Source organism: Camelina sativa, chromosome 17 (genome assembly GCF_030686135.1).
Source record: "Camelina sativa cultivar CO46 ecotype springtype chromosome 17, ASM3068613v1".
NCBI lineage: Eukaryota > Viridiplantae > Streptophyta > Magnoliopsida > Brassicales > Brassicaceae > Camelina > Camelina sativa.
This window is the reverse complement of record NC_141896.1, coordinates 37,228,948-37,244,208: the sequence shown is the minus strand read 5'-3', so window position 1 is coordinate 37,244,208 and position 15,261 is coordinate 37,228,948. Positions and strand designations below refer to the sequence as shown.

Here is a 15,261-nt window from a genome sequence, read left to right as displayed (position 1 = left end):
GACTTTTTCTTCGGGCCATACAAGACAGTGCAATTTTTCAAAGTATGTCTTCCCTCTCTCTTCCCTTCAGTGCTTTAGAAAGAAAAGAGAATAAAAGATGAGATGATTTTGATCAGTTTAGAAAGGTAGGTAAATTACCTGTGACCTTATTATTCTACTCTTGAGTCAAATGATCACACAAAGCTTGGAAGCGAGGGATAGGTAAATTACCGATGACCCCGGTATTCTCTTACACCTTTGATTAGGAAAAAAAAAAAAACAAAATTGAAGTGAGAAAAGGGAGAGGAAAGGAGATGTAAGAAGAATGTCTTGGCTTGAAGAGAGTCCCATATGCAACTGATCAATACACCCAAGGTAAGAACTCACATGTACTTGCTTTAATTTATATAATGAGATGACAATGGAGATTTTAGAGATTTTAAAGGATTGTGGGATTTGAGTAAGGAATGTTGATGCTTATCATGGTTGAGTATAAGAACTAAGTTCTTGAGTCAGGTAAATGAAGAGTGCAAATAAGAATAATCTGCAATTGAGTGAGTTCCGTGTTTTCAAACCTCTTTCACATGTCTAAGCATATGTTTTGCTTGAGGGCAAGCAAAGGCTAAATCTGGGGGAGTTGATATATCATGGTTTTTGTGGTTTTTAACCATGATATAAGGAGTCTTTTAGAGTCTTTTGATGTGTTTTCTATGATGTTTTTGAGTCTTTATAGGTTTTCTAGGATTTTGGCATGAAAGGAGCGAAATATAGCAATTTAGATCGTTTTGGAGCACAAATCTCGGATCAAAGCATGGGCATCGATCGACACCTATAGAGCATCGACCGACACCGCTCTCTGCCGACTCAAGACCCAAATTTGGAAGTTTTACAAAGTTACCCGAAGTTTCCATATTTGCAACACAAGTCCCTGACGTGTTTTAGGACATATAAATAGTGTTTTTAGGTTTTCCAAACCCTTAAGTTGTATTCTATCAAAGCTTTATTTTTCCCTGCACCTTTTGAGAGCAAAACCCTGTGAGATTTTTAGAGAGCTTTTGGAGAGAAGAATCAAGACTCCTTCAGAGAAGATTCAGAACTCCTTTACTTCTTCTTTAATCTCTTTCTTAATGCTATCTATTTTATTCATGATTTGTGTTCTTGCAATTATGTCTGAGTAGATCTGCTTGTTAGGTTTAGGGTTTCTCATTAGGGATTTCATGGATTATTAGATCTGTTATTATTTAGGATTCATTATCTTTCTTGTTCTTCACCATAGGTTGTTCTTAATGCTAGATCTTTGATTAGTCATCTAGATTTAGATCTTAGGATTATTAATTGATATGAGAATATAATTGATTTTCCTGACAAAAACCTTTGGTGAGCAAAATTACTTTTTGCAAAGAGTTTTGAATTAGTGATTTTGTGAACTTATCTAAACCTGATTTTAAAGCTAGTTTTTAACTTGAATTTTGCAAAGAGATTTGGATTTTCTGGTTTTAAAACTTAGATAATATTTGCAGTGAGAACTGATTTATTTTATAATTGTGTTTAGAGTTCAAGAACGGTGCTTAATTGTTGAATCCTGCTTGTTAATTAATTGATCTGATTTTCCATGATTTCCTGAGAATTTCCCTAGGCCTAGCGTTTAATCCTTCTGAATTTTACAACTCTTTATTTTCTGTTTTTGCATTGCTATTTAATTAAAATATTTCTGTTTAGCATAATTAAAAGATTATTAAATCTATTGTGTGAATCTAGAGTTCTTGTGGATTCGATCCCTAAGTACTACAATTGACCTCTTAATTTGAGAGAGTAGCTCTAGGGTAAATTTGAGCATATCACCGATCACTCCACCCGATCCTGTACTCGAATGCTTGCATTGAGTACATAGGTCGTGTGGTTTTATTTATTTATTTTCATTTAATTATTTTATGATTGTTAGATCAAACCCCAACTATTGCTTGGCTTGACTTTTGTACTACAACTGCATAGGGAATTGATACCCTGGGTGAAAATCTTGTTATCAATTTGGCGCCGTTGCCATTTAGTTGAATTTAATTTGCTACATTTAGGATTTTAGCACTTGCTAGATCAAGTTCTTTTCTATAGTTTGGTTTGGTACTAACTTGTTTACTTTTGTGTTTGTTTGTTTTGCATTTCAGGTACAACCCGAGTACGCACCCGACCCGTCACTCAATCACCTAGATCAAGTAGACCCTCGTGTACTCACTCGGTCAACTGATTGTGCATGCAAACACGATACAAAGGTAGCCAACACTTGAGTCCTTTCATCGATAACAACGACAGACCTAGGCTACTACGTCAACAACAAGTCCAGCAACCACAACCAACTACAATTGGGGAGGTCATGAATAATCATAATGGTCCACCAGCTCCTCAAGAGAAGACCAACATAGGAGCAGGAGATGCTCCATCTACTCACACTCAAAGACATGGCATTTTCCCACCTACTGTTCAAAACAACAACTTTGAGATCAAGAGTAGTCTCATCCAGATGATTCAGAGCAACACGTTTCATGGACTGCCAATGGAGGACCTATTGGATCATCTAGATGAAATTGATAGGCTCTGTATCCTAATCAAGATAAATGAAGTTAGTGAAGATGGATTCAAACTCCGGCTCTTCCCATTCTCTTTGGGAGACAAAGCACACATCTGGGAGAAATCACTTCCCAAGAAGTCCATCACCACTTAGGAAGCATGTAAAAAGGCGTTTCTAGCCAAATTCTTCTCCAACTCCAGAACAGCAAGGCTGCGAAATGACATTTCCAGCTTTGTTCAGAAAAGCAATGAGACGTTCAGTGAAGCTTGGGAACGTTTCAAGGGATATACAAGCAGATGCCCTCATCATGGATTCAACAATGCTTCATTGCTAAGTACACTATATCGAGGTGTAGTCCCTAAGATCAGGATGTTGTTGGACTCCGCAAGCAATGGTAATTTCATCAACAAGGATGTCGATGAAGGTTGGGAACTAGTAGAGAACTTGGCTCAATCTGATGGGCATTACAATGAGGAATATGATCGTACTATACACTCTACTGGAGAGGATGATGCCAAGTACAAGAGAGACATGAAAGCACTCAATGACAAATTTGATAACCTCCTCAACCAGCAGCAGCATGTCCATGCCATCTCAGAGGAAGAGTAGTTTCTGCAACAAGATGGGGAGAACGCTCAACTAGAGGATGTGAACTACATCAACAACTAAGGAGGTTACAACAAAGGATACAACAACTACAAACCAAACCCGAACATGTCCTACCGTAACCCGAATGTTGCAAATCCTCAAGACCAAATCTACCTATCCGCAGTCCAAGGGAATCAGGGCCAGCAAAAGCCTTTTGTTCAATACAATCAAGGCTATGCTCGTAAGTAGCAGTATTCTGGTAATTACAATCAACCAATTGCACCACCTGGATTCCAACAACAGCAAGGCCCGCAGAACCAGACTCAAGAAGCTGACTTACGCAGCCTAATTCAGCAAATGATATAGATTCAAGCATCGGCTGCAATGGACAATGCCACACGATTTGCGGAGATGAGCAACAAGATCGATTTTGGGTATAATGACCTAACTGCCAAGTATGACTCTCTCAACACTAAGCTGCGATACCTTGAAGGCCACCATAGCGCACCACCACCTCCAAAAATCAATCAGCTTCCAGGTAAAGCTGTTCATAACCCAAAGGACTATGCCACTGCCAAAGCCATCTTTTTTGATGATGATTTTGAGGACTACCTCACTGAGGACAGTGACGTTCAAGATGGGGAGGATATGGATCACTATGGGATGAATGAGTATCAATACTACATATCTGAGTATGAACCCGATCCTTCACTCAAGGAGGCTGATCGAGCTGATGATCGAGCAATGGTTCAAGAATCGCAAACCAATGCACCACCCGAGGCTGAACTCGATGACATACCTGATGATGGTGATCAGATGATGCATCGGGTAGACGTTCAGATGACAGATCAAACTCAACTGCCTCAAGCTGAGGAAGGGGAATTAGAGGAAAGGTTCAGAGCTGCTCTTGACATCCAATTAGAGGCGCTTGCAGAGTGTATGTCCAAACGAAAAGCCCCGCCTCCTAAGCTCTTGCCACCACACGAACTTCGAGAGGAGATTGGGAATGCAATTCTGAGGAGTGGAGTGTGTTTAGATCCTGATATATGAATTGAGAAAAAATTGGAGGACCCCGGCTCTTTCACCTTGCCATGCTCCATAAGCCTTAGGATTTTTGACAACTGCTTGTGCGATTTGGGAGCTTTAGTTAGTATCATGCCACTATCAGTTGCCAACAAGATGGATTTCATCATTTTTAAACCGAGTAGTCTGTATTTGGTTCTAGCTGATAGAACAATCAAACACCCCATTGGTATCCTGGAAAACTTACCTCTCAGGATTGGAAGAGTGGAAGTTCCTACTGATTTCATGATCCTTGATATGGATAAGGAACCTGACGATCCACTGATCCTAGGAAGACCATTCTTTGCAACAGTAGGAGCAGTGATTGATGTGAAACAAGGGAAGATCAGAATTGAGCATGGGGAGCATTTCAAAATGGAATTTGGCATCTAGAAGGGAATTAAGAAGCCAACCATTGATGGTCAAGCTTTTTCCACCCAGACAAAACAAAGAAGAGTCAAGCATCACAAAGAAGTTCATACTACATTTGCTGTGGAACCTAGACACAAGACCTGGAAAATCTGTTAAACCAGCCTGCTACAATAGAGAAGATTCCAAAACCTCTCCTTTCTAAAACCCATGCTTGAAGAGCATGAAAAGTCAAGCTTAGTGACTTAAAACAAGCTCACTTGGGAGGAAATCCCAAATGTATCATTTATTTTCTTTTAATTTCTCTTTATTTATTTTGTCTTATTTTAGGTTTTTACATATATATATATATATATATATATATATATAAAGGAAAAAGGAGATTTTGAGAACCCTAGGCTCTACCCGAATCCGTACCCGACGTGCCTGATCGTGTTCCCACTCGGGTGGCGAGTGGAGTCCGAATTCCACAAAACCCTAGCCCACTCTCGGTGAAACCCTAGCGGCAGCCCTTTTGATTTAAGAGGACCAATCCCTTTTTCCCCAAGACAAAACCGATAAGTGCTAAAAACTTTTAAACTTCCTTCTTGTTATTTCTCCTCTCTCTCAAACTCGAGTGCTTAAAATTTTTTAAAGAACTAACTTATTGATCTCGATTTTAGCTTTGCTTTCTTTTCATGGATTCAACAATGGCTCCCAAGATGAAGACTTATCAAAATAAGGTGAGCAGATCTACCTCTGCCGCTGCTAGAACCGGAGACAGCAGTGTCGATGCTCACGATTCCCAAGGGAGAGGAGATGTTTTGCATTCCCAACCGCTGAGTGGACGTTTCCAATCCCCCACCCGATGCTCAAATCGATCCACCACCCGAGCCGGCTCTCGAGCAACCGATCGTGTAGACCCCCGATTTTACTCTCCTAGCCCAGTAGCAGTTGCAATCCACCGATCTCCTCGATGTAGGGACCTGTCTACGTCCAGACAAACCGTCACCGACCCAATGGAGGTCGATTTAGATGCTGATGGAGGAGAACCGGAGGATAACCAAACCTCACGGTTGAGGAGCAGAGCCGTTGTTGCAAGAGGGAAGAGACCAGCCTCCAAAAAAGCTGAGGAGGTAGCTGAGAGGGTGGATGAGGAAGAAGATCGAGACACAAAGGAGGAGAACCATGACCGAGAGGAGGATCAGAGAGAACGCACACGCCTGGCTCCGCGGAGGCTGAAGCAAGAAGAGGTGGAGACTCCAATTAAGCTCTGCAAAGTCCTCCGCAAGATGAGCTTTGTAGGAACCCACTACCCTCACCGTGAAACAATGAAGCAGTTGGGGATCGCTAGAGATGTCGAATTCCTTTTTGATATGTGCCACTTGGGCCAGATGATGCAAACCAACCTCGAAGCTTATGAGGAAGAGACAGTTAACTTCCTCTCCACGTTGCGGTTACACTATTTTGAAGACCACCCGACCCTGCTACCCGATGGGGGGATTGGGTTTATCACCTTCTCCGTGCGTAACAAGGAATATTGACTCACCTACAAGGAGATGGAAGAGCTGTATGGATTCAAGGCTGGGAGTGGAGAGAACATGGAAGTGAGAAAGGAGGAGATGAAGTCCCTATGGCTGAAAATAGGAGACAAGCTTCCCTACAAATCCACAAGCTCCAAATTCGCTCAAATAAGGAGCCCCGTTTTGAGGTACTTTCACAAGTCTCTAGCCTGCACCTTATTCGCTAGGAAGGAGACTGGAAATGTGAATCATCATGAGCTCCAGCTGCTAGACATTGACTTGTGTGGAGTATTAGATAATGCTAGGGATGGTAGACCGCTAGTAGGTGATGTTGCAGATACAAGCTTGGTCTTTGTCTTGCTTGATCAGTTCTTGTATATGAAATCTTGGGCAATGAAAACTGAAAGGCGAGAAGGAGCTGGAGAGATCTCCATAGGAGGTTTGGTCACACCAATTTTGGTAGCTTGCGATGTGCCCCTAAAAGGAGTAGTACATGAGCCAAGATGGCTAGACATCGACTACCTCACATTGGCGAGATTCTTGGCCTATGAGAAGCCAAATGATATGTTGCTCTTCAAGTTTGTTCATCCAGCAGTCGGAGCCACTCAAATGATCCTACCCAACGTCATGTGCACAAAAATCCGGCTTGGGGAGAACATAGACTTCACGCCACCATTGGAGGAGCTATACAACCCTGAGGCAGAATCTGAAACTGAAGAGAGAGAGCCGACTGGGCAAGACATGGAGAAAACTCAGAGGACTATGATTTTGAGGAGTATGTTTGCTCTCAAAAGCAACCAGTGGGAGTGAAGGAAGCTCAAAAGAGGATCGGATGGTTGAAGAGGATGAACAAGTTCCTGGCTAGGAAAGTGAAAGACCTTACTGGCACAGTGAAGGTGATGGGAGGGCAGATCAGGGAACTGCAAGACAAGGCAAGCTGTGCCTCAGCTCCCACTTCAGCTTATGCACCCACATGGATGGGGAGAAGCGGACCATTAGGAGGAATCCGAGGATTGGCACCTCCAGAGCCTCATAGGGCATCATCTTACGAGCCCCAAGCCGAGGAGGATGTCACTCGACCCGATAGATCGCGGAGAAGCCACTCAGATGCATATCCGATGCCTAATGCGATGGGGTACACGATGCCGTATTCGATGCCACCATTGAGCACACATCCGGGTGACCACTCGGGTCCTTTCCCTCCGAAATATCAGATGCAATATTCGATGTCGTACTCGATGCACTCTGCGAGCGGCTATACTGGTGATTATTCCGAACCTCTCCCACCATACCCATCATACTACTCGATGCCCTACCCGATGAGCTACGCGATGCCTTACCCGATCAACCCCTCGGATGCTGGTCCGAGCAGATCGTCCGTGCGAATAACCGAGCTCTCTGATGAGCGAATCTTGGCGCCTGTTGAAGCCGGTGACGATCCTGGGTACACGTTGGCGAGCATGGAGGCTGCCACAACCTCCTTCTTCACCAACCCATGAGGTACCATTTTCATCCAAACCATTGTTTATATCATTGCATTTTATTTTGTTTCATTTTGTGTGATTCTCAGATTTCTTTTTCCAGACTTTTATTTACACAGGGGACTGTGTAATTTAAGTTTGGGAGAGGGTATGAGAATGTATATAACATTGTGTTTTATTTTCTTATTTTCTTGTTTCAAATTTTAGCATGCTAGTTTTATTCATTTGAGTCTGCATCTATTTGTATAAAAAACCCAAAATATTTGAAAAGTTTTAATAATAATAATAATAATAATAATAATAATAATAATAATAATAATAATAATAATAATAATAATAATAATAATAATAATAATAATAATAATAATAATAATAATAATAATAATAATAATAATAATAATAATAATAATAATAATAATAATAAGTTCATGTAGTTGCATTTCCATATTAGGATTAAGTCTAGATTGCTTCATATAGGATTGTTGCATATGCATTTTAGTGGACAATGATTAAAACCACCTTGTTTAAAGCCAAACCTTAGGATTGAAGCTATAGCCCTTAATCACAGTTCATTGTTGCTAGATCAATCTTCGGAAAAAAAAAATGAAAAATCTTTGTTTAAAACCTTGTGTTTTTTGAAAGCTTCCTCCACTTGCTTGAACATTGAATCATCTCTATATTATTGGACTTAAACTGAACTTAAATTGTCTTGCTTATGGAATTTGAATACTTGCTCATGGTAACTCTAAACTCGGGTTAGCACTCCATTTTTACCAAACTCTTCGTTTAACCCGATTCATTTTTCCCTACCCTTGAACCCAAATCTTTCTTTCAAACCTTGTATTGAATTGTTGAGTGAGGCCTTTTCATTGTGCTATAGGTTGTGAGACCTTGAGAGTATTGAGAACGACAAAGAACTGACTCTTGTTTTAAGTTTAGAATCATTTGGACTAGCTAATAGAATCGGTTTTGGAAGATAGGTGGTTAGCATGATTATTTGGGGTTGGGTTGAGGAATAAAAAGGAAATTAAAGAAGAAGGTCCCTAAGGTTCAGTCCATTTAAGCTCTAAGTCTCTAAGTAAGAAAAAAAAAGAGAGAAAAAGATCTTGCTATAGTCTCCTAGAAAAAGAAAAAATATATATAGGGATACTATTAGGAGTTAGATGTTTAAAGTTTAGACCTTAGAGATTATAAAAAAAGGAGTTAAAATCAAGGATTTGGGTAGTTTAATTCTAGGGGGGTTTTGATAAGAAAGAAAAAAACAAAGTGAATGAGAAAAGGGTAGATTATCAAGAGTTAAGCTTTGTATTCCCTAATTGTTCTCAATCTTAGATAGTTTTCACAACAATCTAGCATTCCATCTTTTGAGAGAAAGCCACCCAAAGATACTGTTTGAAACCTACCTACCAAAACGCCTTACCCTTGAATCAGATTGAGCTTGATTCACCTTCCATTTGCAAGAATTCGCCAAACACTTTTATGAATGTGAAAGAGATGTTCTTTGGAATTGCAAGTCTTTACTTTTAGTTGGAGGATGAACTAGATAGATGCATGGTAATAAGCATAGAAAAATATTTGTAAGTATGTCGATTGATCTTAGCACCATTAAACTATCTTTAACGACTATAGCTTGAATCCTTCGCTTAGCTCAAAAGGTTATGAGTCCCATTTTTAACATCTTCCTCCTACTTCCTTGCTAGAGGACTAGCAAGATTTAAGTTTGGGGGTCTGATAACTCTCTAATTTACATGTTTTAAGCATCCTTATTGTCCATATTCTGCATTATATTTACCCTAACCTTAGCATTTTTAGGTCATTTACTCTAGGAATCCACATTTAGTCCATTTAGGGTGTTGCATTCTTGCATTTGCACATTTTGGATGAAAACAGGTGCTTTAGAGCCTAAAATGGGGAGAAACAAGGTCAAATCCGAGGATGTACCTGAAGGAGCTATGGAGCAGGAAGAACAGTCCGAACCTCAACCCGATCAAAGAAGATCCAAGGGCAGGAAGAACAACCTGAAGACCTATCCAAGGAGTAACCCGACAACATCCTCGAGCACCGCCTCGAGCAGACCCTCGGGCAGGACTTGGCAGCTATGTTTAAAGGGTTTCCATATATATACCCCCCTCTTCTTCCTCTCGCCTTAGCATGCCGCAGGCACTCAACACAGAGAGCGAGAGCTTCTGAGAGAGATCTTGAGCGACTCAAACTCTTTTTCCACTTTGTTAGGATTTAGTTTATATTATTTTGCTATCTTTTTAGATTTCTACTCTGTACTCTTACTTCTATCTTATTTTTCAATACAATGCAATTTTCGTTTATCTTTGCTTTTATGTTTTCTGCAATGAGATCTGAGTAGTGAAACAAAGTTTCTAGGGATGGGATAGACAATTATGTGTTCTTGATCGGTTAGGATGTCTTAGCTTGGTTGTTTATTTTATATAAGTTCCTTTCTAGATTGGTGTTCTTAATGCTATCAATAGACCGAGAGGTTGAGATTAGATCTAGGGTGTTTTGCCATCGAGAGATGTAGTTGAAATGCTTGAATCAATCAATGCTAGAGATTTACTCACTTAGCCTAAGAGATTAGATGTGTAAGGAGTTTATTGACAATAATGAATCGGTTTGTATTACCTGCTTGGTCATGTTTCTCCAATGAGAGTTGGGTAGGGGAGTGATAAAGGTTGATTGTTTCTATCACGAGAGTGTTTTAACAAGATTTTAGAGATTTTTTGTCTAGGGAATATTTTCTTGGCATGTAGGACATCCATACTGGTCAGGAACACTTAGGAGTCGATTACCCCATCCTTAGGAGCTTTCACATTTTGATTGCTTACGTTTTTATTCATAACTCGACCCCATACCTGAACTGGTACTCGATCACCAGCTTCGTGTACACCTTCGAGATGTTCTTACTCTCCTTCTTTACCCGATCACTCCACCCGATTCTGTACTCGAATGCTTGCATCGAGTACTTAGGTCGTGTGGTTCTTGTTTATTTATTTTCTTTTAATTATTTTAGGATTGTTAGATCAAACCCCAACTATTGCTTGGCTTGACTTGTTTATTCTGATCATATATTATCTGCTAGCATAACAACCATTTGGATTGATAACCCTTTGTACTACAACTGCATAGGGAATTGATACCCTGGGTGAAAATCCTGTTATCAGCCACTATGAGTTTTTGGTGATGCCCTTTGGTTTGACCAATGCACCAGCTATGTTTATGAGGTTGATGAACGGTGTGTTCCACAAGTTCCTAGATGAGTATGTCATCATCTTCATCGACGACATCCTGGTGTGTTCCGAGATTTATAAGGCGCATGAGATCCATCTGAGAGTAGTTCTGAAGAAGCTGTAGGAGCAGAAGCTTTTCTCTAGGCTGAGCAAGTGCAGTTTTTGGCAGAAAGAGTTGGATTCCCTGAGTCACGTTTTTCCGACAGAGGGAGTCTCTGTTGACCCGGAGAAGATTCTGGCCATCAGGGATTGGCCTAGACTGCAGAACACCACGAAGATCTGGAGTTTTCTTGGGTTTGCGGGTTACTACAGAAAGTTTCTGAGGAGTTTTGCGAATATGGATCAGCCGATGATGAAGCTGACAGGGAAGGATGTTTCTTTTGCATGGTCACCAGAATGCAAGACGGCTTTCGCAAGCCAGAAGCAGATGTTGACGAGTACACCAGTATTAGCTTTGCTGGAGCAGGATAAGCCGTATGTGGTGTAGATAAATGCTTCCACAGTTGGTTTGGGTGTATGTTGATGTAGGAGGGAAAGGTTATTGCCTATGCTTCGCGGCAGTTAAGGAAGCATGAAGGCAACTATCCTACATTTGACTTGGAGATGGCAGGTGCAGTTTTCACTTTCAAGATTTAGAGATATTCTCTTTATAGCGGAGAGGAACAGGTGTACAGAGATCATAAGTGAAACGATCTGACCCATTTGTTTTAGTATAATATAATCATGATAATCTAGTGATCACATACTAACCACTTAACCACATTTAAACCAAACAGCGGAAATAACCAATAATTAAACCAATGAAGTAAATAACCAAATTGTCAGGGTAGCGGAAGGTGAGGCCTTGTCGTGGCAGCAGGCTCAGGTGGAAAGTGATAGCATGGCTTCAACCCCTACCACTCTCGCTCCACACCTCCGATAGAGGTTGACCATTGATAATCTTCTTGTGTTTTTTACGGGGTATCGCTGTTTCGTTGATGGATCATGGAAAGCGGGTGATCCGATCGCTGGTGCGGGATGGGTTTGTTCATTGTTTCAGGACACGCCGCCGATTCGAGGAGCCACTAATTTACGACGGAGTCTCTCCCCCTTACATGCAGAAGTAGAAGCATTCATTTGGGCGATGCGGTGCATGATCTGACATGATTTCAAAGATTTGGCGTTGTTTACAGACTGTTCAGACTTGGTGAAGATGGTGTCTTCTCCTGCGGACTGGCCAGCTTTCTCGGCGTACCTTGACGACATCAAGATTGACAAGGAAGAATTTTCATCTTTTTCTTTATCTTTTATTTCTAGAAATACAAATGTAAGTGTGGATTCACTAGCACGCAAAGCGCGTAGTTATCTGCATCATGTTTTATTTGTAAACAATTCCCCCCCTCCCAATTGGCTCTTTTGAGCTAATCTTTTGTTGAGAAAAAAAAATTAACCAACAAAACCAAACAACATAAACCAAGTCATAGAACAATAAATCAGTAACCTAAACATTTGTTCTAGACAAATACATTTCATTCTAGCAACCTAACAGTAGCATAGAACAAGAAACCAAGCCTCTAGAACAAATTTCTATTCATCGCCTTGATTCCACGATCCCACTTTGCCTTTGCCTGCACCACAAACACAAATTGAGATGCATGAGTATTGTCATAAATACTTAGTGAGGCAACTTTCCCATCTACTGTGATATACACACAAATAAATTAGATTACAATATCAAAAAATCAACAACCAAACACAAAGGCTATTGGTGTCGACTGACGCAGGCTATTGGTGTCGACTGACACTGGCTCTCAGTGATCGATACTGCTCCTTGGTGTCGACCAACACCCTCATGGTGTCGATCGACACTGCCTCTGCAAATGCGATCTGCTCGAGGCAGAGAGACGAATCTCGCTTCTTTGCACCTCCAAAACTCGACCACAAGCCACAGAGGCCGTAAGAAATCTATAGCAACAATAACAAGGAAGAGAAAAACACCACAAACAACAGGTAACAAGCAAGCCAAAAGAAATATCAGGGTTAGATCAGCCATAATCATGCACTCACCTTGTTTGCAGGAAGTTTCTGACTCAAACTAACGAATCCAACACCTTAGAAGGGTTCTCCTTCGTTCCTAGCACAAGATCTCCATTCTACAAGATCATATCTCACCAAACAGGCTTAGAATCTCTAAAATTTCTCAAGAACACTCTCTCTTCTCTCTTTTCTCTCTATTTTCTCTCTCGAACGGCAAAAACTTGACTTTCCCAAAACCCTCAGGTCGAATTCTCACATATATACCTTGGTTTGGGATTCTACTTCAACCAAACCGCTCCAATTCGACGAATTAAAACAAACTGGTCGAACGGGAAGTTGTTGGTGTCGATCAACACTCCCCTTGGTGTCGATCAACACCCACAATTTGGTTAGCAGATGTTACAATTCTCCCCCACCGACATAGATTCATCCTGGAATCTCAGACAACAATCAGCCAAGGACTCTCGTGTAACTATCTACTCGGCTCGCACCTCCTCCGACAGATCTACGAAGCTCACCACTAGGCGATAGACTAATGTTCCAGAAAGTATTTGCTCAAAACCTTTGGACTTTTCTTTACTCACATGTCTCAAACTTGAGTTTTTATTGGCTCCTCATCAGGCCGTAGCCTGCATGCCATAATATTGATTCCTAAGCGGGCATAATCCTGCATATCATAATATATAAGGAAGTCCAATGTTTGTCTCTCGGGTTGCCACCCTACAGCGCGCCCCTGGATTGTCATTCGAAGTCGATATACCAACCATTCTCTCAAGCCACAAAGTCTCAAAATATAACGGTACTAGGAGAACTAGAGTTCATCAATAGTCGTTCAAGACCAATTGTCCTTAAAGAAAACAATTCTTAACAGGTCTGAGTCTTATCCATAACCTAGTTTCCCTCTCGTGGCTCGCGTAAAACAACATAATGTCCTGCCAACCACATATCCCCTCCTGAAATACCTCATGACCACACAAGGATCATCAAAATTCAACAAGGGCCTCCACAAAGGCCAACAAATGTCCTTATTAGGACTGTCACAAAAGCCGAAATGTCTAAACAGACCACCACGAAGGCCAAACAAATGTCCTAAACAGGACCGCCACACAATTGTCCTAATAAGGACCATCACAAAGACCATTCGTTCTGAAGGACCGTCACAAAGACCAATCGTATCGAAGGACCATCACAAAGACCAATCATTCCGAAGGACCATCATGAAAACACATCCTAAAGGATTACCTAAACAGGCCACACGTCTCGAAGGACCATCGCGAAGACCATATATCCTGAAGGCCTGCCTAAATAGGCAACATTGGCTAAACATCCTGCCACAAAGTCCACACAATGTCTCAAAAGACTGCTCCACAGGGGCCACACAATGACTTAACAGTCTGTCACAAAGGCCACATAAGCCCCACCAAGGCTCTCAACCGCTAAATACGGACAAGTTCTAACTCACATAAAACTTTCCATTTTCAACATTTTCCACTTTTGGAAACTTTCCCCTTTTAGAAAGTTCCATTACAAGAAACTTTCAACTTTTAGTAAAAGCCTCATGGAATTTTGTATCCTGAACACCATCTCATATTGTTACTTAGTCACAGAACCAACCACCCCTAAGCGACCAAGTAACAAGAGAGATGTGCTGAAATAATCCATTCCGCTTCATCCACGGTAGCTGGGACCAGGATAGACAAGCTTCAGTCGCGACCTGTTTCTTGAACCACTTCTTAAACCTTGCCTTCATCCTCGCCTTTGGCTCCCAAGTCTGCTTCTTAATAACATCACAGTCTCATATGACTCTTATCAAAGGAACATTCTTCTTCCAAAGTTCCCTGACTCTCCTTTTGAGAACACTCACTGGTCTCACCTCCACAGTCATGTTAGGCTAAAGATCCTTGTGGAATGCACGCATAACATCAGGCAACTCCAGCCTATATGATATTGGCCCCATCCGCTCAATCACTCTAAACGGTCCCATGTACCTCAGACTCAACTTAGTCTCTGTCAATGACCTGTTCGGACCCCGCATCATGGCCATCTTGAGATACACTCTGTCTCCCACCTGGAATTCAATATCCCTCCTTCTCTTATCGGCATAACTCCTCTGCCGATCCTGAGCTTCCTTCATGTTCAGCTTCAGAACTCGAATCTTCCCCGAGTTCTCATGAACAACACTCACCTTGTACATGCTCCTCTTCACCCACCTGAATCCACCATAACGGTGTATGACATGACGTCTCATACAACGCTTCATAAGGAGCCATCCTAATACTCGTCTAGTGACTGTTGTTGTAAGCAAACTCTACTTAGCTCAGGTGATCTGCCCAATGGCCATCCCAATCCAACACACACATCCTCAGTAAATCCTCCAGCATCTGGATGTTCCTCTCTGACTGCCCATCTGTCTGGGGAGGCTAAGCTGTACTCATATACACCTTAGTGCCCATATCTGC

At 41.4% G+C, this 15,261-nt stretch overlaps 1 non-coding gene across 1 annotated transcript; it reads right to left on the bottom strand.

The window, feature by feature from the left end:
- Nucleotides 1-2,749: 2,749 nt before the first annotated feature.
- On the bottom strand, nucleotides 2,750-2,856 carry LOC147924823 (small nucleolar RNA R71). The gene has a single exon (XR_015587877.1). It is a non-coding gene; the product is annotated as a small nucleolar RNA R71 (small nucleolar RNA).
- Nucleotides 2,857-15,261: the final 12,405 nt, after the last annotated feature.